This window comes from Dasypus novemcinctus, chromosome 12 (genome assembly GCF_030445035.2).
Source record: "Dasypus novemcinctus isolate mDasNov1 chromosome 12, mDasNov1.1.hap2, whole genome shotgun sequence".
NCBI classification, from domain to species: Eukaryota; Metazoa; Chordata; class Mammalia; order Cingulata; family Dasypodidae; genus Dasypus; species Dasypus novemcinctus.
Window position 1 is genome coordinate 102,877,519 of NC_080684.1, and position 23,776 is coordinate 102,901,294.

A 23,776-nucleotide genomic window follows, 5' to 3' on the forward strand; every position below is an offset into this window, starting at 1 on the left:
GCCGCTCTGTCCTCCTGCGTGCCCCCCAGTCAGCCCCAGCTCGTTCTGGCTCTCCCTGCCTCCTCCGGCCTCTCGGGCAGTGGTCCCTGCCTCCGCCTGCCCCGCAGCGGCCCCCTGGCTCTGATAAGCCAGTCCTCTTCCCAGGCACCCCGGGCTGAGGGGAAGCAGCCGTCGCCCCGGGCGGAGGTGAGGAGGGCGCCAGCCCTGCCTGCAGCGAGGCCACAAGCCGTCCCTCGTCCCAGCCTCAGCTGCCGAGGGGGTCCTCACGCCTGGCCTAGGGGCCGACCAAGCCTGGCGCCTGGATGGAGCCGCCGGGAGAGCGGCCACAGGACCCAGGGCCCCGGGAGGACGAGATCGTGGTTTCTCAGAGGCAGAGAGCGGAGAGGAGCAGGGGACGGGGCTGGGGGGGACGAGGCTGCAGTGACGGGGCCATGGACTGCACGACCAAAGGGGTAGCAGGAGCAGACGGCCGCAGCGGGCACCCGCCAGGGGGACGGTGGGGCTGGGGGCCGAGGCTGGGGGACAGGGCACGGCAGGGAGCAGCCCAGGGCTGGCCGCAGGAGGGGCCGGAGGCTCGGGGGTGGCAGAGCAGCTCCGCGGAGCTCCCCGGGCCAGCGCCACCCCCCACCCTGGCCCCTTCCTCCTCCTACCAACCCCCAGTCCAAACCAGGCTCTGGAAAAGCGTGGCCACGAACCGGCTAGAAATGGCTCGGTAGGTGGGAGAGGGCGAGTGGGCTCAGGGTCCACTCGGTTCAGGCACAAGTCCAGGCTCAGAGGGACAGGAGACCCGCTCGCCACCCGAGGAGGCCCCTGCCCTCCTCTGCCCGGCAAGGGGGAAGCCCCGGACAGGACCCCAGGCCCTAGCTCACCCCCTCACCTCAGCTTCCCTGAGGATGCCACACCAGCCGGCGCCCACCAGCCCCTGGCCCAGGACCTCTCAGGGGTCCGCAGGGCAGACTTGAGGGTGCAGAGGCCTGTGGGGCACGCCCTCCCATGGGGTGGGCCTCGGTTTCCCCATCTGCAGCACGGGACAAGATCCTTCCTCCCTGGGCAGTGATAAAGATGACAGGAGAGGTCACCACGCCAAAGTCCTCATTGCGGGGCGCCCCAACGCTCCCCTTCCCGTGCCCACGCCGCCATCCCCCCCAGCTCAGGGACTTTCACGTGCTCTGCCCTCTGCCTGGAACAACTTCCCCTGTCTCTCTTTTCCCTGGATATCCTGGGCTTAAATGTCACCTCTTCCAGGAAGCCCTCCCCGGGCTGCCCAGACAAGGTCAAGGCCCCATGGGTCTCCCCACAAGACCGCAAGCTCCATGAAGGCAGGGCTGTGCTGTGTGTCCTCAGTAAATATTTGCTGAATGAACATACAAGCAAATAAAGGAGACACGATGCCAAGCATCTAGACCTTCAGTGACAATGCAGGGCCAGCAAGGGTGATCCGGCCAGCCCTGGGGCCTGGGGGTGCCCACGGAGGCCGGGGACCCAGCCTTCAGGAGCCAAAGACTTAGAGCTGCCTGGCCCCCACGGCCCACTTTGCAGATAGGGAAACTGAGGTCCACAGGGTAGGGGCTGCTCCGTGAGTGCCCCAAGAAGCCCCCTGCTCCAGCCGTCAAGGCTCTGCCAAGTCCCCCGCCCCAGGTGGCCCATCCGACTCCCCAGCCAGGCCGCTGTCTCCTGCCCTGGGGACCCCGGCGGGGGTGCCACTCAGAGACAGGGCGCGCGAGCCGCGCGGCTGCGCCGGGCAGCTGGCAGCAGCGCAGCTCCGAACCAGCTGTTTGGATGACAAACTGCGTTCAAGCTTCATTAGGGTAATCACGGGCTCCCCTCCCGGCTGTGCCGCGGAGCGCGACTGTCAACCTGAACTAATCAAACCCGGCCCCGGGACACCGCCCGCCTGGCTGGCGAGCCGCGGAGCCCCCCGCGCCGCACAGCCGGCCTCACGGAGACCTCGCGAACCCCCGAGAGCCATCGGGCGGACACCCCCACTTTCCCAGACGCGGAACCAGCTCACAAGGGGAAGCACTTGTGACCAACCCACCCGGGGTGAAGCCCGGCTTGGGCCCAGGCCCTGGAGGGCCCACCCGGGTCCCGCCACCTCCCACCCCCAGCACCTCCGAGGGGCAGCAGGCTGAGCCGGGGGCTCCGGGCTGGGGGTCAGCTGCATGGCCTCGGGCCCTGTCCCCCAACGAGGACATCAGGGGGTCTGGTGGCGTGGGAGCAGAAAGCACCTCACCAAGGGCTGGGCCCGGTGCTCAGGCAGCGTCACTGTGTCAGGCAGAACCTGGCCTCCTCCCTGCCCAGCTGGCCTGTCCCCAGGCCCCTGACAGCCCAAGGCAGCCCCCAGTCATCTCACCCACCAGCCTGCAGCCTCAGAATCTCGCAGCAAGGAGCGGGCCTGACTCCTCCGTTGGACAAGGGGGTAAACTGAGGCCCAGAGAAGGGGTATCAGGGATGATGGGTTACGGTGGCGAGAGTGCAGGCTTCAGAGGCTCCGCTCACCCATCCATCCACGCCCTGGAACACTCCCCGAGCGGCTGCCGAGCACCAGGCGCTCAGTATCTGCTGAACCAACAGAGGCCTGGAAGGATGAGTGACGCGATCGATGGGCAGCGTGGGAGACGCAGCCGTGAACTCGATGGACACCGGCTCTGCCTCCCGGAGTCCACTGCCTGGCAGGGAGGCCGACGTTTCGCAGATAATTCATTACAAATGACACAGGCAGGGAGGAAAAAGTACAAACTGGCCCAATGACATCCACCAGGAGGGCCCAGCCTGGCCGGGAGAAGCCGGGGCAGGGTCCCCGGCGGAGGGGACACACCGGCTGGGCCCCGGAGGGTGAGCTGGCTGAGCCAGGCAAAGGGAAGCAGAGGGGCCGGGCGACAGGGGGGCACAGCAGCGCAAAAGCCCGGCGACAGGAGGGCGTGCCAGGCGTCTGAGGACAGAGGGGCCGGCTCGGGGGGCGAGGGGCCCCTGGAGGGTTGGAGGCAGGAGCGGGCACTGGGCGCCGTGGGGGAGGCTGTGGGAGGGCTCGGGCCCCAGCAGACCCCTCATGGCTCACATGGAGCCCCAGCAGCGGCCCCTGCGGGGGCAGGTGCACAGCGCTGTTTCTACAAAGCGCAGAGGGGGCTAAGGGAACCTGCGCTGTCAGATGCTGGCAACAGCGGACGATGACTGCGGGAGAACGAGGGGGCCTGGGGTGCTGGGAACATCCTAGGTCTGGGCCGGGCTGGGGTCACCTGGCTGCGTGTATGGAAAATTCCATCCAGCTGGACATTCGGGATTTGGGCAATTCTCTTTTGGGACTTACATGTTTTAAGAAAAAAGAACAGCTGCCACTGCCTCTCTGGGACTCAGCGTCTGCGCCTGTGAAACGAGGGACGGCGACAGGCGCTGCCTGGCTGTGGAGAGGGTGGACAGGGTGGCACTCACCAGGGGGTGTCTGCAAGTCCGGCTGACGGTCCCTGCAGGTCACGCGGAAGCAGGAAAGCCTCCGCCCCCCCACGCCTCGGGCTTCGTGAGCCTACGTGTCCCCATCTGAAGGGGCCAGGGGTCTCCGCCTGCCTCGGGGCAGCGGAGGAGAAGGGGCGAAACCCCTCGCATCCAGGCCCTGGGGAGCCACCGGCCCCAGCCACAAACCCCGACAGAGGCTGGATGCTCCGCTGGCCTCAGGACGCGTTGAACACCGTTTTCTCAGCACCACTCCCGAGGAGGAAACTGAGGCTCCCAGGGGTTTGGCCCTCAGGGCTGGGGAAGCAGCCGGCCGGCCGGGTCCCTGCCGTCAGTCCACCCAGCGCAGCCCGAGCTCCGGGAGGGGACAGCTGCCACGGGCTGTGGCCATCCTCGCCCCGGCGGGGGGCTGGCTCGCTCACGCCGCCCGGCCGGTCGGCAGCCCCCCCACCCAACACGTGCTGCAAACACGGTTCCAGGAGCCGGAGGAGCCGCGGGGAATGGGGCTGCAGGGAGGACCCCAGGTCAGTCACACACTCGGCGAATGCCAGGAACGACGGCGGGAAGGACACGAGGGCCAGGGTCCGCGCGGTGCGTCGCCTCGACGGGAGGCTGCCGTCGTCCTCATTTTACAGAAGCCCCGAGAATGGCCAAGGGCGTTCTCTCAGGGCTGACCCCAGCCATGCTCTCCCCACCACGCCTCCCGTGGCTGGCAGCTTCTCTCTCCTCAGGGCTCAGAGGAAAGCCTCCCCGCCCGCCCCCGAGCGCCACCGGGAGCCTCCAGCTTTCCCGCGCAGCTCTCCCCGCGGTCCGCGGTCCTGGTGGCCTGCTAGCCCCGCCGTTCCCGCCACGCTGTGCGCTCCACGGGGGCGAGGACCTGGCCTGTTTCACTCACTGATGTCTCCCTGCCCTCGCCCCGCCCCCCGCGGCAGGCGGTGCACAGGAGGGCCTCGTGTAGCTCGGAAGGGAAGCCTGCTGCAGGGATGTTGGCCGGCAGGTCACGGGAACACAGCAGGGCACGTGTCACCCTGACCCCAGCAAGGAGGGTGCAGGCCGCGGGCGCGGCGGCAGCCATGGCTGGCAGCAGGCGCAGGCGCTGGGCGTGGGGCCGGGTGTGAGGCCGGCAGGGCCGCAGGGCGGCTGACGGGGTTCCAGCTCCGGGGCGGGGGGTCCCGCAGCACTCAGATCACCCCACTCTGCCCTGCCCAGCCTGCGCCGAGCCCACCTTCGCCCCTGGCTCGCCCCCGGCTCGCCCAGATCTGGGAGCCAACCACCACCTCTCCGAGCACCGACCCGGGCGCCCACGCCCTCCAGCGCAGACTGTGGCCGCTGACCTTGGCCCCGCGGGACAGCCCCCTCCGGCGAGCAGGCAGCGGGACCGAGCGCGGAGCCTGGGTAAGGGCTGTAGGCGGCGGGCTCCGTCACTCACGGGCCCGGCCAGGCCCAGGGGACGGGAGCGGCAGGAATGGGCTGAGCCAGGGCAGCGAGCGGCCCTCACACCCCTCGCCGGCCCCGCTGCTCGGGGGGTCGGGTGGAGGGGGGCCTCTCTCCTCTCTGAGGAAACGTCCCAGGGGTCCTCCCTCTCACCAGGTCCCCCACCCCGAAGACCGCCGCTTGACCACAGCTCAGATGCCTCCGGACCCCTCCATCCAGATGTCCCCCAGCCGGGCCTGCCCAGGCACCCCATTTCCCCAAAGGGCACCTCCATTCCCCAGGTGCTCAGTCCAGAAACTGAGGTCCTCTCCAGACCTCCACTCTCCCCCGCTCCTCCCCTGCTTATGCCATGTGGATTCTCCAGCTCTAGCCCCCATGCCACTTCCCTCCCTCCAAGTCCAGCCCCCAGTCCCACCAATGAGAACCTCTAAAGTGTCCCCACCAGAAGAAGAAAAGGCCCCACGTGACCTGGCCCCTGCCCCCCACCACGCCCCAGCTCCACCACACTCCAGCCACACCGGCCTCCTTCCCGCTCCCCAACAGGCCGAACTCAGACCTGCCCCAGGGCCTTTGCACTTGCCTCTGGCCGGGCGCTCTTCCTCCCAATCCCCCCGTGGCCAGCCCTTCATCCTGCAGGGCTCAGGCCAACCGTCCCCACGGCCAGAGGCCTCCTGGAGCACCCACTGCCCCATGACACTGCCTCACGCTGACATTCACCTTTTTCCTGCCTAGCTCCCAGCAGCCTGGGGGCTGCGTGCCAGCCAAGGCTACGTCTGAGTGGTCACTGCTGCTGGCCTCAGGACCTGGCACATAGGCAGTGACCAATAAGCTGCTCAATGTATGAGTGAACTGCCGGTCTCCGTGATACAGCCAGACCCCGGGTCAGAGGCTCCCAGGCCATCTTCACTGAACCTGCCGGAGCCCAGATCTCCCCCTGCTTGTCCCTCCCACAGACACGGCATTTCAGCCTCTTCACCCTGGCATTCACAGCCTGCCCTCAGTTTCCATCCCCCACCTTCCTCCCTGTCATTTCTGGTTACAAGTCCTGGTGCCATAGCCAGCTACATGATGCCCCCCACCATGGCTTGTACTTTCACACTCGTAAGCCTTTGACCCCAGCTGTTTCCTGTGCCTGACTGCTCTTCCTTCTCCTTTCTGCTAGGCAAACTCCTATTCAGCCTTCAAAACCCAACTCAAAATGTTCCCTCTTTTGTAAAATCCTGCTGTCAGTCAGATCTCTACTGGCTGTAAGGAAAAGGAACCCCACTCAAAACAGCCTCAGCGAAAAAAAACGAATAAAAATTCCAGAGGTGGTTTCAGGTATAGATGGGTCCAGAGGGCCAAACATGCTCATCTCAGGTGATTGTCCCCAGCTCAGCGGGGACTGTGGAAGAGGGCGGCCAGCAGTCCCACGTTCACACCCTCCTGGTTCAGCAACCACAGGGCAGGCTAACTTCCCTGCGGGCTCTAGGCCAGAGCTCCAGGGATGGCTCGGATGGGCCATGTGCCCATTTCTCAGCCAGTCACTGTGGCCAGGGCGGATGGGGTGTTCTGGTCCCGCAGGGGCCCCTGCCCACTCTGGGGGGTAGAGGAGGACTGGGTCCCCAGGATCTCTGGCTGCCAGGGAGACAGTCCCCTGGGGCTGCAGTGCCCCTCTGGACACGCCGTCCCCCTCGCTCTTGGCACACCCCACGCTGCGGGGTCTCTCTACCTCCAGCGCCCCGGGCGCTGGCGGCTCGGCAGCACGAGGAGTGCCGTCTCCCCCGCGGCTAGTCCCCGGTGCCCGCGCGGGGGCCCCTGAGAAAAGCACTGGCTTTCCGCCCGCTGGGCTGGAGGGGGGCCGGGCGCGGCGTCTCCAGAGCCGGGCGTGTAACAAGGGGTTAACCATCACCCCTGGCAGGCAGCAGATCTGCATCTTCACGGAGGCCTCTGGGGGACACAAAGCTTAAATGGCAGCACAGAAGGCTGGGAAGGGGGTCCCCACGGGGGGCCTTCTGCAGAGCCCGGTCCCAGCGGCCCGCGGGGGGCCGCTCAGCCGATCCCGGAGGGCTGGCAGAGGGGCTGCGAAGTGGAAGGGCTGGGCACGTAATTACCGAGGAGGCCCGGGAGGAGGCGGGGAGGCTGGCGCGGGGCTTAATGAAACCGCGAGCGCGTCAGTGATTCCTGCCTGCGCGGGAGAGGCGGAGCAGCCAGCCATGTTGGCAGCCCCTGCGCCTGCCTGCCAGGCGGCTGGGCACGGCACGAGGCGGCAACAATAGGCACCTCTTCATCATCTGCCTCTCGGCACGTGACTTCCAAAGGGCAATCTTCAAACATTAAAATTCCGATGGCAGGATATTTCAGCACGTCTCCTATGAAATCGCGCTGGAGCCCGTTCAGATGCGTCAGAAATAGGATGGCTGAGATTCTGATCGAATGCAGGCTCACAGACCTGGAAGAACTGGAGCAAGTGGGGTGTCTGGGTCCATTTTTCCGGTAGGAAAGTGGGGACGCAGAAGGTGACCTGCATCCCGGGGGCCAGGGCTGTTCTAAGGCAGCCTCCAGCCCTTTAAGTGCCCCCACGAGCACCCTCCACACACAGGTCTTTTCAGCTCTGAGAGCTCTGCGAGGCGGGCAGATGTCAAGGCCCCCTTTGACAGATGCACCCAAAAGGTCGTGCCCAACACACACAGCAAGCCCAAGGAGGCAGGAGAGCCCCCCACAGCTAGCTGGACTCCGGGTCCAGTGCTCTGCACCGAACACGAGGTGGGCACTCACTGATCATCAGCGCAACCCTCGCTGCGCTGCTCAGCTGACAAAATCTCATTTCAGCTCCAGACGAGGATGCGGAGGCCAGGGGAGGTTGAGTGACATGCCCGAGGCCACCGAGTGAGGAACTCGGGGCGGGTTTTCTGACTCCACAACCATTCAAACATCGCTCAAACCTTCCCCGTGCACATAGGTACTTACGACCCCCTGGCAGGCCGAGGGAGCATGCGCGGCCACAAGAAGCCTGCGCCCCTCATAACGGGGTTCTCTGGGCAGCGAATCGCAGGGCCGTCCGAGTGTCAGCCCGGGGGCGGTCCCCGGGGCCAGAGGGGACCATGAAAACAGCGCTAGGAGCTTAACACAGTGAGACCACCCCAAACCAATGAGGACAGGGAGGCTTCGAGAAGTGCAATCAGGTGCGTGAGAAGTGACCGCACCCCTCCACTAGGGAGGGGCCCAGCCTGAGTCAGATCGGGCCACCCCACCGGCTGGTTCCGGCCCAGCCACTGCACACCCCCAGGCTCGAGCGGGGTGCAAGAGGAATAGAAGTGAGGGTGAGACGAGCAAGAAGCAGCTTCAGGGCAGCACCCAGCCCAGCTCCCCCGCTCCTGGGCTGGTCGAGGCCAGGAGTCAGATGTAGGTAAGGTCTGCCAAGAAAAGAGTGCCAGCTCCACTTCAAGTGTCCTTTTGGAGCATCCCAGATAACCTCGGCCTGGGGAGGTACCTTCTAGGGGTTCCAGCAGGTCGTGCAGGTCTGTCCCCATCTGTCCCTAAGACCGCAGCACAGGAGACATGTGATGGATGAAAGAATGAACGAATGAGAAAATGAATGATGGAACAAATGAGGCTGCCAGTCTGCACCAACGAGGCTCTGTCTGTCAGGCAAAAGGGACCCCCGCCCCGTTACACCAACCCTGGTCGGCAACGACCCCAGACAAAGAAACTGAGCGGAGGAGGGCCAGGGCCTCCTGGGACGTGACAGCACAGGATTCGAACTCGAGCCGGGCTCCAGGCTAAGCTCCCAGCCCCAGACTCTGCCCTGTCCTCATTTCCAGAGACAGGTCCACAGACGCCCTCTTGCCTGCCCTCACCCACCCCGGGGGGGGGGGCCAGCCACGGCCCTTCCACAGGCGAGGACACTGAGGTGCCAAGCACCCGGGACCCTGTGACCCAAGGTCACAGTCATCCGGCCGCAGCACAAGGCCGCAAAGTCAGGCCGCCGCCCCCCACCCCTCACCAAAGCCGCCTGCTTCCCCACCGTCGACGCAGGAAAGGGGGGGAGGGGGGAAGAAGAGGGGTGCCCCTCCCCGGCCCCTCCTTTCTGGCCAGGGGAAACGCCTCTGAGGAAGGCCCCGCGGATGCCTCTGCGCCGCGGCCCGGGAGCTGCGGGGCGACATCCCCGCTCCCGATGAGCACGGGCCCTGCGCCCTGCGCGCGGCTGCGGAGCGGAGGCCCGGCGGCCCCTCGGGCGGCAGGGGGGTGGCCGCGGCGCTCCGGCGGGCCTGGCCCCTGCCCCCTTGCCTTTCTAGGGGGAGCGAGGACCCCCGCCCCCCCCCACACCCTCTCCCATCAGTCAGCTCGGGGCGGCCGCCGTCACCCCGGGGGACGCGCTAATGAAGATGGCCGACATTAATCTCTTCCCTCTCCCGACAGGTCAATTTATAGTTCCGTGGGGAGCCCTGGCGCGCGGCCAGAGGGCCTGACAGAAGTCTCCCCGCTCGGTGCGAGGGCGGCAGGGGTGGGCTCCACGGACAGAGGGGGCTCTGGGCCCCCGGGGGTGGGGCAGGGCGGGGAGGGCCCGAGCCACCGCCCCGACGCCAGAGACCACGGCCCCTCCACCCAGGTGCGCGCCTCGCCGCCCCCAACCCGGGTGGGAGAGGCCTGGGCCCCCAAAGGTAATTGGCTGAGGGTCGCGGCCTGCAGATACCTGGGGACGAATTCCGGCCTCAATCAGGGGCACTTCGCTGACCTCAAAGAGGCAGGCGGCTGGTGGCTTTCTGCTCCTCACTGCGCCCCCGTGGCACTGAGAGAGCCCAGCTAACGCCCGTTCCTCGAAGATCACCACACTGGCCACTCTGGGCCAGCCCTGTGTGAACCCTGAGGACGCGTCCAAAGGAGTCCCCACCCCAACAGGGACCCTCGTCCTCCCGGCGCTCCCAGTAGGGTGGAGGCCGCCGACATGGAAGCCGGGAAGGGGGCACCTACTCCCCTCACCCGAGGAGGAGCTGGGAGTCTGGGAAGACCACAGGGAGGAGGCGGCCCCCGCTGGGCCCTGAGGATCAGCAGGAGTTCAACAGGCCAGAAGACACAGGGGAGGGGGTGCCTGGGCCAGAGAGCACCTCAGGCAGGAGCACCCCAGTGCTTGGGGGGTCGGGCTGGGAGATGGGCACGGGGCAGTGATAAGCTCAGGAGTGTGGCCTAGTTTAGGTCTGTGGACACTTGAGGAGTTTGGAATTGAGTTTATAAAGACATCCCTGGCAACAGTGTCCCACACTGATGGAGGGGACTGAGGAGAGGTCAGGGTGAAACGGGAGGGAGAGACATTCGAGGGCAGATGGGCAGGGAGGGGTGTCTGAGAGGCCACAGGCTTGGGGTGTGCTGGGTGGAGTGCTGTCACTGGCCTGGGGAGAAGGACGCTTGGGAGCCTGGGACAGACCCAGCCTGCCCCCTAACCACGCCTGGGCTCGGGAGAGGCCAGGCCCCCGTGCCGGCCCTCAATCAGAATTCTGGGCAGTAGTGGACGCCTCCTCGGAAAGCAGATCGCTTTCTCTGCCAGAGGCAAAGCCAGGGGCCGACCCACCCCCACGCTCTAGGAGGAAGCAGGGACCTGGAGAGTGCAGGGTGGGGGGTCCCGCAGCCCACCAAGCTGGAGAGGGCCCTCCCTCGCTTGAGGCCCAGGGCCCAGCCCAGGGTCGTACTTGGCAGGTGCCCCAGGAATGGAGGTCCCCTCCCACCTCCTTCCCTTCCTTGGCCTCCCCCAGGCCTCATCTAATTCACTCGACACCCCTGGAAATCTCCCCATTTTCCTAGGCCGGAAAGCTAAGGCACTTGCCCAAAGCGGAACTTCGAGACGCCGTAGTCAGGATGGAGCCAGGGTCCGATGACCCCAAAGCACACACTCTCAAGCCAAGAAGGAGGAAGAACGAGGCCCAGATGAAGCCCCGAGGCTGACAGTGACTGCATTATGGTGGTGGGACAATGGGATGCTCAGAGGCCCACTCTGTGGCTGGGGCCTGGTGGGGCCAGCGCCGGCTTTAGCAGCAGGCAGCCCCGGGGGCCGAATCCTGGCCCGGCCACTTCCTAGCTGGGGGTCCCAAGCAAGCGACTTGCCCGCTCTCAGCCTCCGTTTTCTCATCCACTCAATGGGAATGAACCCCCCCACCCCGAGGCGCGGCTCCCGCCCGGCGCACAGTAGGCGCGCGGTCCAGGCCAGCCTGCGAGCCTCGCACCCCCGCGCCCTCGCCACCTGCCCGGCCTCCGGCGCGAACTTGGGCCGCCCCCACGTGCCCGTCGCCGGCGCAGGGCGGGCACCGGCTCCCCCCCCCCCGCCCCGCCCGCGCTGCCCCCTTACCCTGGCGGCCGGAGGGCCAGCATCGGTCCCGCAGGAGAGCCCGGGCAGCGGGGCCGGGCTCCGGAGCGCGGGGCGCGGGCGCGGGCAGGGCGCGCGGGGGCGCGGGCCGCGCGCTCCGGGCCGTGCGCCCCGCGGCCGCCGCGTCCTCGCCTCCAGCGCGGGCCCCGCGCGCCCCGGCCGGCCCGGGGGCAGGCCCTGCGCAGCGCCGCGCCGGGTGCGGGGCGGGCCTCGCGGGCCCTGGAGAGGCGCCCGGGCGGCGCGGGCTCCCGGCGGGCGCGGGCGGCGCCGCTGCGGTGGCCCCGCTGCTGAGTGGTGGGACGCGATTTACTGGCTGCAATTCCCGGCGCCCCTCGATGGCACTTAAGAGAGACCGGGAGGGAGCCGGGGAGAGCGGGCGGAGGGCGGGCGGGCGGAGGAGGGGCGGCGGGAGCCGTGCGCGCCGGCGGGGGAGGGGCGCGGGCGGGGGCGGGCGGGCGGGAGGTGGGGAGAGGCCCGGATGGAGGCGGCGGGCGGCAGCGGCGCGCCGGGCGGGGGGGTGGGGGGGCGCTGCTTCCAGCCCCCGCCCACCCGCGCCCAGCCCCCCACGCCCAGCGCAGCCCCCATCCCCCCGGGCCCATCCCACCCCACTCTTCCCCTTTACACCCACCCCAGCCAACCGGCCCATTCCATCCCACCCTCCCCTTTTGCAGCTCCCCCCCACCATCCAGCCGGCTTCTTCCTCCCCAGCTCCCCCCCACAGCCCCCCTCTCTAACCGACCTGCCCTCTGCCTCCACACCCAATCAGCAAGGCCGCCAGAGATCAGGAACTCTTGGCCTGCAGGCCCAGTGCACCCCGACACCAGGCTTGGTTTGACCCACCATCGTGATATTTTGTTTTTAATAAGAATTAATTCCCATCATTTAAAAGTTGGGGATTTTCACATAAAAATCCACCTTTCCAGCCTAGTTGGGAAACTGGGAGGCTCTGGCAGAAGCCTGCGCCCTTCCCACACCTCCACCTGGCAGCCTTGCCGGAACCCGGGCTGCAGCTGGCCCCCCGCCGCAGCCCACCTGCAGGGGCCCTGAAGGCACACACACCTCCTCTCTCCAGCCCACACCCCAGAGACGGGGCCTTGGCAGGTGCCCCAGTGGAATGCCTGCCCCAGCCCCTCGCTGCCCCCACAGCCAGGAGCTGCTGGCGCCTGCCCCTCCGGCCTGGTTCCTCGGGGCTGGCGCTTCTGCGGCCACTCGGCGCGGCCCTGCTCTCTGGCCGGCTCTCCCTGGCGTCCTGGCTGGCGGCCTGGCCCACAGTAGGCGCTCAGTAAGTGTTGGAGTGCAGCCGGGATTCGGATTCCGCCAGGCCGCCCGGACCTGGGCAGGCACAGGGCACCCGTCCCTGCAGCTGATGTTCATTTTAAAAGCCCCAAATGTTCACTCGGGGCGGCTCTCGCCAACCAAGGAAGCTAATGACTTCCACGCTTCGTTTTTCTCCACCTTAATCCCGCTGCCGAGGCCTCGGGGCCTCTGCCGCTGCCCTCCACCTGGCATCTGAACCCTCCCAGGAGGGCCCACGGAGGTCAGGGACCCTGGCACCCTTGAGGTCACGGCCAGGCTTCAGGGCCACGGAGTCTTGGTCACCGTGGGGGTTCAGGGTGGCCTGGACAGCCCTCCCTCGGCCCTGTGCAGCCCTGACAACTCCCCGAGGCGGGTGCCTGGGGTTCCCTGGCCCCCTATTGCTTCCCAAGCAGAGACAAAGCTGACCCGGCCAGGGCTGGCTCTTTCCAGCCCACAGACACGAAGGGTTTTACTAACAATCCATCTCACAGCCACCTGCCACCAGCATCCCATTTTACAGAAAGGACACAGGTTCAGAGAGGCTGACCTTGCCCAAGGTCACAGGCTGGTGGGGCCCTAAACCAGGAGCCTGTGTGGCTTCCCCAAAGCATCTCTGCCCTCAAGGAAGAGAGGCCCCCTCCTCCTCCACGCCCCCCACCCCCACCACAACGGCTGTGACCGGGTGCCCTCCGCAGAGAGGGGCAGGCAGCAGGCCTGGCTTGGCAGCGGGCACCCATGCCCTGGACAGTAGTGGTCAGCAGAAGGAAGGGGGGACCCGCTCAGCCCCTCAGGGCCCAGGGCTGTCCTAGAGGCCACAGGGGGGCCCACCAGGAGAGAGGGGCAAGGAGGGAGGTGGCGCACGTGCCCTGACCGCGGCGGGGCCTGTGTGTCCAGGCTGCCTTGGTGCTGCCATGCCACGCTGTTTCCCCAGCCGGCCGAAGCGATGGTGAGTGAGGGCGCTCGGGCCAAAGGATCCATAAATCAAAGGGCCTTCAGACATTGGCTCCTGCTCGTTCCATGAATCTCCCGGAAGGGGTTTGATCACCGTCTGTGCGTCTGGCCCCAGCCGACTTCCCCACCTCACTCTGCTCCAGCCCCACACGCCCCCTGGAACTGGCCAACCTGGGTCCTACCTCAGGGCCTTGGCATGTGCTGTGCTTTCCTCTGGGAAGCCTCTGCCTTCAGCTCTCCAAAAGTGCCACTTTACAACCTGAATGTCACTTCCTCAGATAGGCCTTCCCGGACCCCCAGCATCAGCAGCTCCCACTTTCCCTGTTTTATTGTCTCTGGAGTAACGATCGCTATTTAAAATCATTGTCTTTATTCACCTTTTGTCTATCTCCGCTTTCCCTCCCCCAAGAGAACGCGAGCTCCAAGAGGCCAGATATTTCGGTTTGTCTTGATCGCTGTTGCATCCCCAGCAGCTAGAACAGTGCTGACACGAGCACACAGTAGGTGCTTGGCACATATTTGCAGTGAATACAAAGTCGCAGAAGGTACCAGCAGCTGTTGGAGTGGTAGGGCGGGGAGCGTTCCCCGGGGCAGCTCCCCTTCCGGGGAGCCAGCCCCGTCCGGCTGCTGCGCCCTCTTTAGCGCAGCACCCCCACAGCGCAGTCAGGAGGCCGGGAGCCCTCCCCGCTCTGCAGCCAGGAAGCGTGTCGCCGTCACGGCAGTGCGCCTGGGCCTTTCGGGAGGCTGAGGAAGGACCCGGGCAATTTTCCGGCTCACGGCTCATTCCAGAGCTGCCTGGTGACACAGACGGCCCCCGCAGGCCCGGGGAGGCCCTGTGCTGGCAGATGCAGCCTGGGACTCCCGCCCCGAGCCTGGCAGGGCTTCTCCCGGCCGCCCACCCCCGGGCCTGGGGGGGCTGCCAGGCGGAGCCCCAGGATGGCACCCGGGGGCTGGGCGCCCGCCCCCAGCTCCCATCCCTCACGTGTGCACGGCACTCCCCCGCTACAGTTTACAAAGTGCGTTTGCAGACATTATCACGTCGGCTCCTAAACGCCCCCTAAAAACCACAATAAATCTCTCGCTCTGGCTCCCGAGCCCACCGGCTGCTGCGTAATCAGTGAGCAGAGGGGCCTCCGGGCCCAGCGCCTGCCAAAGTCGTCGCGGCGCCAGCAGGGGCAGAGGGGGGTCCACGTGGGCGGGTGGCAGGTGGCGGGTGGCAGGCCCAGCTGGGGCGCTGCGGGGGCGAGGAGCAAGCCCCGAGGCCCAATCCTGAAAAGGAGGAGAACGCGGCCTACTGCGCAGACCCAGCACAGCCTCCTGGGATGGGGTCCCAGGGTGTGGACTGAGGGGCAGGGACAGGTTAGCGAGGGGACAGGGAGGCTTCTCGCGCTGGGGAGCGCAGTGGGGGAGGCTGCAACCCTGGATCACAGCCAGGCATCGAGGCCCAGGGCAGGGGGCCCCCAGGGCAGTGGGCCGGCTGGCTTCTCCCCCAGCTCCAGCCAGCCGGGGGCCAGTTCCCCAGTGGTCTTGGTCCACGCTGGGAGGCCTTTACTGCCCCCCTTTTTTTGAAGATTTATTTTATTGATTTGTTTCTCCCCTCCCCCCCTCCTTGTTTGTGCTCGCTGTCTGCTCTCTGTGTGTTTCCTGTGTGCTTGTCTTCTTTTTAGAAAGTACCAGAACCGAACCTAGGACCTCCCACGGGGGAGCGAGGTGCCCAATGGCTCGCGCCACCGCCGCTCCCTACCCTATGGCCCTTTTGAAATCCTAGCCCTCCAGGAATGACAGCTGAGAACTCGCTACCTGTAGGTCCCTCCCCAGCTTGCTCTTGGGAACTCGAGGTCCCGTCCCCCCTTTTACCTTGTTGCCCCTCCCCGCGGGGCAGGGTTGCATCTTGCTGCTCTTGCAGGGGTTAGAGCCCCAGGGCCCCGTGCTCAGTGCATGGCCAGGCCGGAAGCCACGATGAGGGGCCTGGGCGCCGGGAACCGGCCCCTCCCAGGGGGCTGGCAGAGGCGGTGGGCTCCCGTGGGGCACCCAGCCCGGGGCGCCCACAGAGAAAGGGCCCCCCAAACATCTGAGCCAAATCAGCCAGGGTCGTGGTTGGATTTTTCTTTTTATTATTATTATTTTTTTACCATTTCCCTTGGTTCTCAAAGTCATAGCAGCTCATTTTACAAACCATGGAAAGTTCAGGAAGTTTAAATAAGCAGGGCGAGGGGGGCCTGGCCCGAGGGGGCTGCGGTTGACCTGGCAGGCGGCCCTCCCGCAGCGCAGGCTGGGCCTTCCCTTCTGCCGCCTGCCCAGCGGGCGGCCGTGAGCCGCCAGCTGACCCCGGGGCCGCAGAGGTGCCGGCCTGTCACAGCAGTGGCTGTGGCAGTGTCACGGGGGGAAGGGGGGGCATGGAGCAGGTGCCGGCTTCTCTACGGTCCCCTCGGAACAGACGCAGCGTTTTCCCTTTGCCTTCAGATGAAAACCAGCTGCCTGGCCAGGGCCGGGGCCCAGAGGTGTCTGGAGCCAGTGAGGCAGCAGCAACCAGGGAGCTGGGGGCTGGGGGTACCCAGGGGGCAGATGCCCACCCTCCCACAGACGCTGGAGCCCCAAGTCCACCTTCTTCCCCCTCGGGCTCCCCTCTTCTCCTGCGTCTCCCCAGAGCCTGGGCCCAGCCACACTGTGGCCCAGGCCCCTGCCTCTCGGACCTCTTGGCCTTTGCCAAGCCCCTCCGCGGCCTGGAATGCCTGGCCTCCCCAGCCACCGGGCACGGTCCCCGTCCAGACCAGCTTTCGCAGGTCCCTCCCCTGGGGGTCTTTCTAGACATGCGGCCTCCCACCGCCGAGACACGGCAGTCTGCTCTCCAGGGCGCCACTCTTCTCCGGGCACTGAGAGTCCCTCGTCCGGGGCCTCAGCCCACGGGCCCCTGATTTTAGGGGCAGGGCCGGGGTCTGGGACTGTGGGCTGCACCGATGGTGGCAAATGCTGCCCAAGCAGGTCCCCGGAGGGGGCTGGGCGTGTGGGGACTAGAGCTGGGAGGCTAAGGAAACCCTGCTGTGGAATGTAGGTTTGGGGACCCAGCACAGAGCCTCGAGCCGCCGGACGCTGGTGGGGGGCAAGAACAGGAGGCTGAGAGGAGCGAGACGGCCCCCGGCTGCCACCCGGGCCCAGGAGCACCGAGGAGAGGGCCAGAAGTGATGCCGCTCCCCGCCTGCTCTGCTCGCACCTTCCTACCTTCTCTGTGGCCTTCCTGAATCAACCCACCCACCTCCGACTCCATTTGAGTTGACCAGAGAGGTTAGGAGTTTGGCCTGAGGCCACTCAGCAAGGCTGAGCTTGGGCTCCCTGCCCAGTGCTCTCCCCACCCCGCCTTTACCACTCTCAGCTCTCAGAACTGACAGATCCAGGAGGGGACAGGGCTATGGGGAGAAAGATGGGAAGATACCCATGATGACACACACCACAGAGCAGCCACAGTCCACCAAGATCCCACGAGAATCCCACACACACGCACACGTGCGCCCCAGCACCCCCAGCCCAGGCCCCAGGGGCCCCCAGACCTTCATGGCCTCTTGCCCCTTCCCAGGGGCTTTCCACTGCACTTAAAATAGAGACCCCAAAATAAAAGCAAAACCACAATGAAATTCCTCTTTGTATCCACTGGGATGACTATTATTTAAAAAAACAGAAAAATAAGTGTTGGTGACGATGCAGAGGAATCGAAACCCCATGCATTGCTGGTGGGAATGTAAAGTGGGGCGGCTGCTGTGCTGAACAGTGTGGACAGTCCTCAAAAAGTTAAACATAAAATTACACCCCAAAGAACTAACTGCAGGGACTTGAACAGATACTTGATGCCGGCGTTCATAGCAGCAGCATCCGCGATAGCCAAAAGGTGGAAAAACGCGAGCGTCCATCGATGGAGGAGTGGGCAAACAGTGGCACGTCCATACGCTGGAATACTATTTGGCCACAAAAAGGAATGAAGTTCTGTCACGTGCTATAGCACGGATGAACCTTTAAGACAATGTGAGTGAAAGAAGCCAGACACAAAACATCATGTACTGTCTGATTCCATTTATATGAAGTGTCCAGGACAGACAGATCCATAGTATGGAAAGTAGATGGGTGGCTGCCGGGGCTGGGGGCAGGAGACCGCCATGGGGGCAGGGTTTCTTCTGGGGATGATAAAAATGTTCTGGAATTCAACAGTGGAGATGATTGCACAGCTCTATGAATATACTAAAATGCACTCAGTGGGGGCTTTTAAAAGGGTGATCTTTATGATATGTGACTCTCAATAAGGCTGTTATTTTTAAAAAATTTTTAAGTCTAGAGGGGCAGAGCAGGAATCAGGCTGCATCCCGACAGGATGGAGAGGGCACACTGGGGAAGAATTTGGGAGCCGAAATCAAAGTGACTGGGGACAGGTCAGTGTGGGGGAGAGGGAGTCCAGGGTGGCAACAGGTCCCAGCAGCACAAAGGATCAGGCGCGGTGGGGACGTTTCCCGGGGTGGAGGGACTGCAGGGGAGCCTGTCTGGGGTGAGGCCATCCAAGGTGGCCATTGGGGGCCACAGCAGGCTGTGCAGCCCCCACCCTACCAGGACCACCCACATCTATCTTCCTTGACATCTGCCACCCGGAGTCAGCTCTCCACATCCCCTGCCTGGCCAAAGTGACAGCCTACTGCTTCCTCACTGTCCTCCCTCCCTCAGACCACTTGCTTTTCTTCATTCGTCCTCTGTGGAACCGCCAGTTGCTAATTAATTAGCACAGGGTGGGTTACTCCCCAGCTCAGACACCTTCCATGGCTCCCCATGGCCCTGAGAACAAAGGCCAGATGTCCGGCTTGGTCCGCGTGGCTTTGCAGCCCCTTCTCCCCGCTGTCCTGACTCCTCACCACCCCACTCCACGCTGTTCCTCTAAGCTGCAGCCATTCCACGCTCTCTCCCGCTCCATACCTTTGCGCCTGCTGGTCCCCCACCCAACACGCCCTCTCCCCTTTAGTGCCCGGGGATCAAGTCCTCTGCCGGGGCACCTCCCTCCCTTGGTCCTGGCAGCCCAGAGCCCTCAGCTCAGCCAGCGTTTTCTGGAACCAAACCAGGAGGCATGACCCGACCAGGAGTGTTTTCTGACGGTGACTTTATTTGAAACAACTTGGATGTTTAACAATCGAATCACGAGCAGTCACGAATGTGTCAAATGACCTTAAATTGGAAAGAATTAAGAACATCCCAGAAAATCCCGACCTTTGGTCCCCGCTCTGCCTTGGGGAGAAGCTGCTTTGGGCCCAGACGCCCTGGACACAGAGTCCACGGGAGCAGGGCCCTGTCTGCCAAGCCTCTGGATGCAGCCTCGGCGCTGGGGACGGCGTCCAGCCCGGAGCGGGTGCCGAGGCGTGGCTGGAGGAGGAGGACGGGGAGAGGAGTGGGAGGAGGGACGTGGAGGGAGGGAGAGGAGGGAGGAATGGGTGGAGGACGGGGCGGGAGCAGGGGAGGCTGGCCCTCGGGCCACTTTAACTTCCTAGGGCCACGGTGGGACCCCCGCAGCTCTGTGGGCCACTCTACCCCACGAAGGGTGCAGGGCCCCCTCTTGGCCAGGGCATCTGACTGTTTGGGAAACACCCACCCCCCACTCCATGCATTTCCTAGGCCCAGGCCCCCCCCAGGGTCTCGGGCTTTCCTTACAGCCTCCGCTGAGCCAGCAATTGACCAGCATTGACCTGAACTCTGTGGAGCCACCCTTTTGTTTTCAGGAGGTACCAAGGATTGAACCCAGGACCTTGTACATGGGAAGCAGGTGCTCAACCACTGAGCCACGTCCGCTCCTGTGGAACCATCCATGGCGCCTCTCCCCCCACCCCCATCCATCAGCAGACCCTGCTGGGCAGTTTTCGGTGCCTCCCACCTCCACGGTTCTGCCCTTGCCACCCCCCCCCCAGTCTGTCTCAAGCAGCATGGCCTGAGTGCAGGGCGCCGTGGATGGGGAGCCGCCCTCGTTCCCCCGAGCCCCCCAGCTTCCCCCCAGCCACACCGGCCTCCGGGCCACTCCCCGACTGTGCCAGGCTCCCCCCTCAGCCTCTGGCCTCACTGCTCCCCCTGCCTGGAATATTCTCTCCCAGACAGCCCCCTCCTCCTTCGCTCCTTGGTGCAAATGTCACTTTCTCAAGAAGGCCTTCCTCTGACACCTTATTTAAAAATGAAAAAAAAAAGCCCATGCCCTTCCCCTCGCGCGCTCCTTCTCTCCCCAGCCCCGGCACCCCTCACCACGGCGCGTTTTCCTGCTTCCTCACGCTTTCCGTCCGGCTCCCTCCATCAGAACGGATGTCCTTGAGGGCAGGGCTCGGGTCTGTCTGGTCCCCTGCTGTGTCCCCAGCACTGGGTACGGGGCTTGCAGGACACAGATGAGGGGCTCAGTAGACACCTGCAGAATGAACGAGCGAACGAGCGAGTAAGTGAACGAGCCCCTCCGGCGTCCTCCTGGGCTGGGCCTGCCCGAGGCCCAGGGCCCACGTGGGTCCTGCCAGCCCCGTCGCTGCCTTTATCCCTTGGCCACCGGCTGCTCTTGCCAACCGCTCCCCGCCCCGGGCTGCTTTAAGGGACCTCTCGGGAGCCAAAGTGTCCCCCGCCGCCCCCCAGGGCTGCCCACACTCTCAGAGGCAGGCAGGGTGGCACAGCTAGAGGGGGGCAGGATGGCACAGCTGCCGTGGCCCCCAGGGTTGCGTTCAAGGGAAGACAGCCCTGCGCCTCCTCCCGCCAGGCCCAGGTGGACCCCAGCAGCTGGGGCCTCCCCTGAATGCCAACCCTGGCCACCACACTTCCATTTCTCCTGTTCTTCTCCCTCTCTTCATCCTCCACGTTCATTTTCCTATTTGAGCCTCAGACCTAGCCTGGCCGTGTTGGCAGAATGGATGGGGTCAGGTCATGGGGCTATTGGACAAATGAGGTCACCGAAGCTCAGAGAGGTCACACATGTTTCCCAAGGTCACCCAGCAGGGTGCCAGGCCTCCCTGGCTGCCCGTGACGGATGAAGCTGAATGAAGAGCGCAGGACCCTCCCTTGCTCCCCCACTGTGCGCGGGTTGCCCAGGCACCTGAGCCGGGGGTGGGGAGCCCCCGAGCCCATCTGACCCCGTGAATGACAGGGCTGACGCGGGCTCCAGGGCTGACAGCTCGGACACCAAGGCGAACACATCAATGAGCGGTGACAGCTCAATCTGCGGCATTTCACAGGGGCGCCACGGGAGTGCGGCTGCGGGGACGAGTCAGACGTGGCCCTGGAGACCGGGCCGCGCCTGCAGGCCACAGGGGTCCCATGTGTGCACGCGTGGGTGGCTGTGCACGGGCACACGTGTATCTCGGAGGGCACAGGACTCCTGCGCTGGCAGACCACTGTGGGTCCCCAAGTCCACACGCTCTTATCCCAGCAACGCCAAGGGGCCGCCTGGAGAAGGGGCCGGGGACTCAGGGCGGAGAAGAGGCTGTGTCTGGGCCAGCGGCAAGGGGCCTCCCAGGACAGGGTCCCCACGAGCCCGCGGCAGAGCCTGGCCTCTCTAAGCCTCAACTAGAGTATCTGCAAAATGGGTCTAATCAGCCCTGCATCGCAAGGGGTCAGGCTTCAACAAGGTGGCGTAGGAACTCACGTCAAGAAATGGTAACTGGAAGGCACCCTGGAGGGGGAGAGCGGGCTGCCCCTGCGTTCAGAGGGACCTGCTGAGCCCCAGACCCCTGGCCCTGCCTCGGGGGCCTCACGAAAACTGATGAAGACGCGTAGGGCCATGCGTGTCCCCACTGGCTGAGTCCGGGGCCTTATAAGCACAACCTCGTTTAGTGTCCCTGAGAGCCGGGGGCGGCCGCTCTCATTCTGAGAGGCGAGGTCGCTGTCCAGGATCACCCAGGAGAGAAGCCAAGGTAGGACCCGACTTGCTCTCACCACCTGCCCGGGCAAGACAGAAGCCACATGCCTCGGGCTGCCAGCGGCTCAAATCGAGGCAGCCTGTGGGGCCGTGGGAGCACTGCGGGAGGAGCAGTGGTGAGCAGACGGCTCAGGGAGGGAGGGACAGCGGCTGCCACTGAGCCGGGGCACCAGGGCATGTGGGCTTGGCCAGGAGGAGGAGGGAAAGGGTAGGCCAGGCAGGGAGGCCAGCCAGGCCGAGGCCCAGGGTGAGGAAAGGGCAGCCCACCCTGGCCGCCTCCCCTCTGTCCATCCCTCCGAGCTGAGCTCTCCAGAGCCCACTCACACCCTCTTGCCTTGGGCAATGCTGTTCCCGCAGCTTGCATGCTCTTCCCTTCATCTTTCTCCCTCCAGACTCAGGGGTGGCAGGACAGGATTTGAAGCAGGACTGCTGGACTCCCGACCACGGGCCTCTCTTGCTGCAAGGCCCGGCCTCAAGGAGAGGGTGAGACAGAGCCTGGAGGGCCCGAGGGTGGAGAGAGCAGGGGGGGAGACTGTGCAAAGGCATGGGGGCAGGGGCAGGGGCAGGGGCAGGACTGTGCCTGGATGGCGAACTCCTCCAGGGCCCGGGGTCCCCATTACACTCCAGGGCTTGTGAAGCCAGTGCTCCTTCCACGGCCCTCCCCGGGGCATGGCAGACACAGAGTGACGACGCTCCCCAACTGGAGTCCGCAGCCCCCCAGCTCTGCTCGTACTCCAGCTGAGGCCGCCCTCAGACTGGGGTGCTGAGCCCGGTGGCCACGTGGGAAAATGCTCTGCGCTCAACAGAGTAGCGTGAGGCCGAAGCTGCAGGGCCCCTCAAGTGCACAGCTAGGCTGGCCCAGGTCTGGCCCCTGTGGGGGACAGCAGGGTGCCCCGTCGTTGTCATCCCTGCATCTCACTCGCAGAGGGAGGGAGTGGAGCAGGGCAGCCCGTTAGCAGGAGCAGGGCGCCCGTGCTCGCACAGTCTGTTCCCCTGCTCACCGTGCTCCTCCCGGCAGACTCCTCCACCCTCGCGCTCCAGGCCTGAGTGTCATCGTATTGTGAGGCAGGGCAAAGCAGCAGGAGGGGCACCACGAACGCTGGGGGCCACACGGTGCGGGGCGACAGGTGGGATTCGAACCCAGGCCTCCGCGGCTCCTCCTAACACGCCCCGTGCTGTCCTGCTCACCGTAACCTCAGCCCTTCCTTCCACCCGCCTGTTCCTACGGCCCCTGGGGGCTGCCCGCTCTTCCCTGCTCACTCACACCTGTCCTCGGCGCCTGGAGCACCCTGCCCATCCGACCCCCTCCCGGCCAGAGTCCTCGCCACCTCTCAGCTCACCCCGAGCCCCCTCCTCCAGGAAGCTGGACCAGCTCCTCCTCCGCGCTCTTTCTCGGGCACGACCCACGCCGCCTGCTTTGTGACCTGCGCAGGGCCTGTCTCCCTCCCGCTACAGCAGGGGTGCTGGAGGCCTCAGCACCCAGCCCAGAACGTGGTACCCACCAGGGCTTCAGCCCCTGAGGGGTACACGAACGAGCCGCCTCTGCAGGGCAGCCAGCTCGTCCAGCGAGGCTCGGGGCGCACCTGCCCGAGCAAGGGACACGGCTGCCAGGGGGCCGGCAGGGCCTGCTCAGAGCCGCTGATGTTCCAGTAGCAAACGCGGGCGAGTGTAACGTAAGGTCGGGGGCAATTGGGCCCGTGAAGAGATGGGAAAGGAGGAGGGGGTGGCAGGGGCGCAGGTCAGGCTGAGGAGGTGACATCCATCTGAGCCCAGCGCTGCTGAAGGAGGTGAGGGGGCATGGCCTGAATAGCCCCAGGGTCGGGGAGTGGCAAGTGCAAACAAAGGTCCTGAGGTGGGAGTGCAGCCCGAAGGAAGGGGCCAGGGAGCAGAGTCGGGTGGTGGGAGTCCAGGGAGGGAAGGAGCGGGGCCACAGGCAGGACCTGGGAGGCAGGGAGGGCTCTGCAGGGGGGGCATGACGTTCTCACTGGATGGCTGAGGCTGCTGCGTGGAGGAGGGACCAGGGGGCAAGGGGGGTGCAGGGAGACCCCCGGGGAGCCCGCTGCGCCCCTCTGGGCAGATGATGCGGGTGGTGGCGGCGGACGGAGGGAGGGGGCAAATGGCTGTCTCTTTTGCAAGTAGAAGCGGTGGGATCTGGACTGGGCTGACTTAGGGAGGAGAGGGAGAGGAGACGGGGTGACCCTGGGGATTTGGGCCAGGGCAGGTGGGTGGAGACGTGGAGGTGCCATTCCCCGAGAGGGGAAAGGGGGGAGGGGTGGGCTCGCGGGTGACTCTCAGCAGGTGGGTCTGTGACCCCGGAGCCGCCCCCCAGCCACCCTAGTGGGGGCGCGGGAGGAGGTGCCGGCTGGATGGGTGCCCCCCCCTTCCCTGCGCATGTGGGTCCTCAGCAAACC

The 23,776-nt window shown here is 65.5% G+C and overlaps 1 protein-coding gene across 2 annotated transcripts in view; it reads right to left on the reverse strand.

Annotated features, from left to right (window-relative positions):
• TCF20 (transcription factor 20) overlaps positions 1 to 23,776 on the reverse strand; it is a 210,782-nt gene that overhangs the window by 181,010 nt on the left and 5,996 nt on the right. Inside the window, exon 1 of one of the 2 annotated variants that reach the window (XM_058308873.2) lies at positions 11,201 to 11,311. The exons of the other annotated variant lie outside the window; for it this stretch is intronic. The gene's annotated coding sequence lies outside the window, so the exon portion shown is untranslated. Of the gene's footprint in view, positions 1 to 11,200; positions 11,312 to 23,776 lie in introns of those variants that run through there. 2 annotated transcript variants of the gene reach the window in all.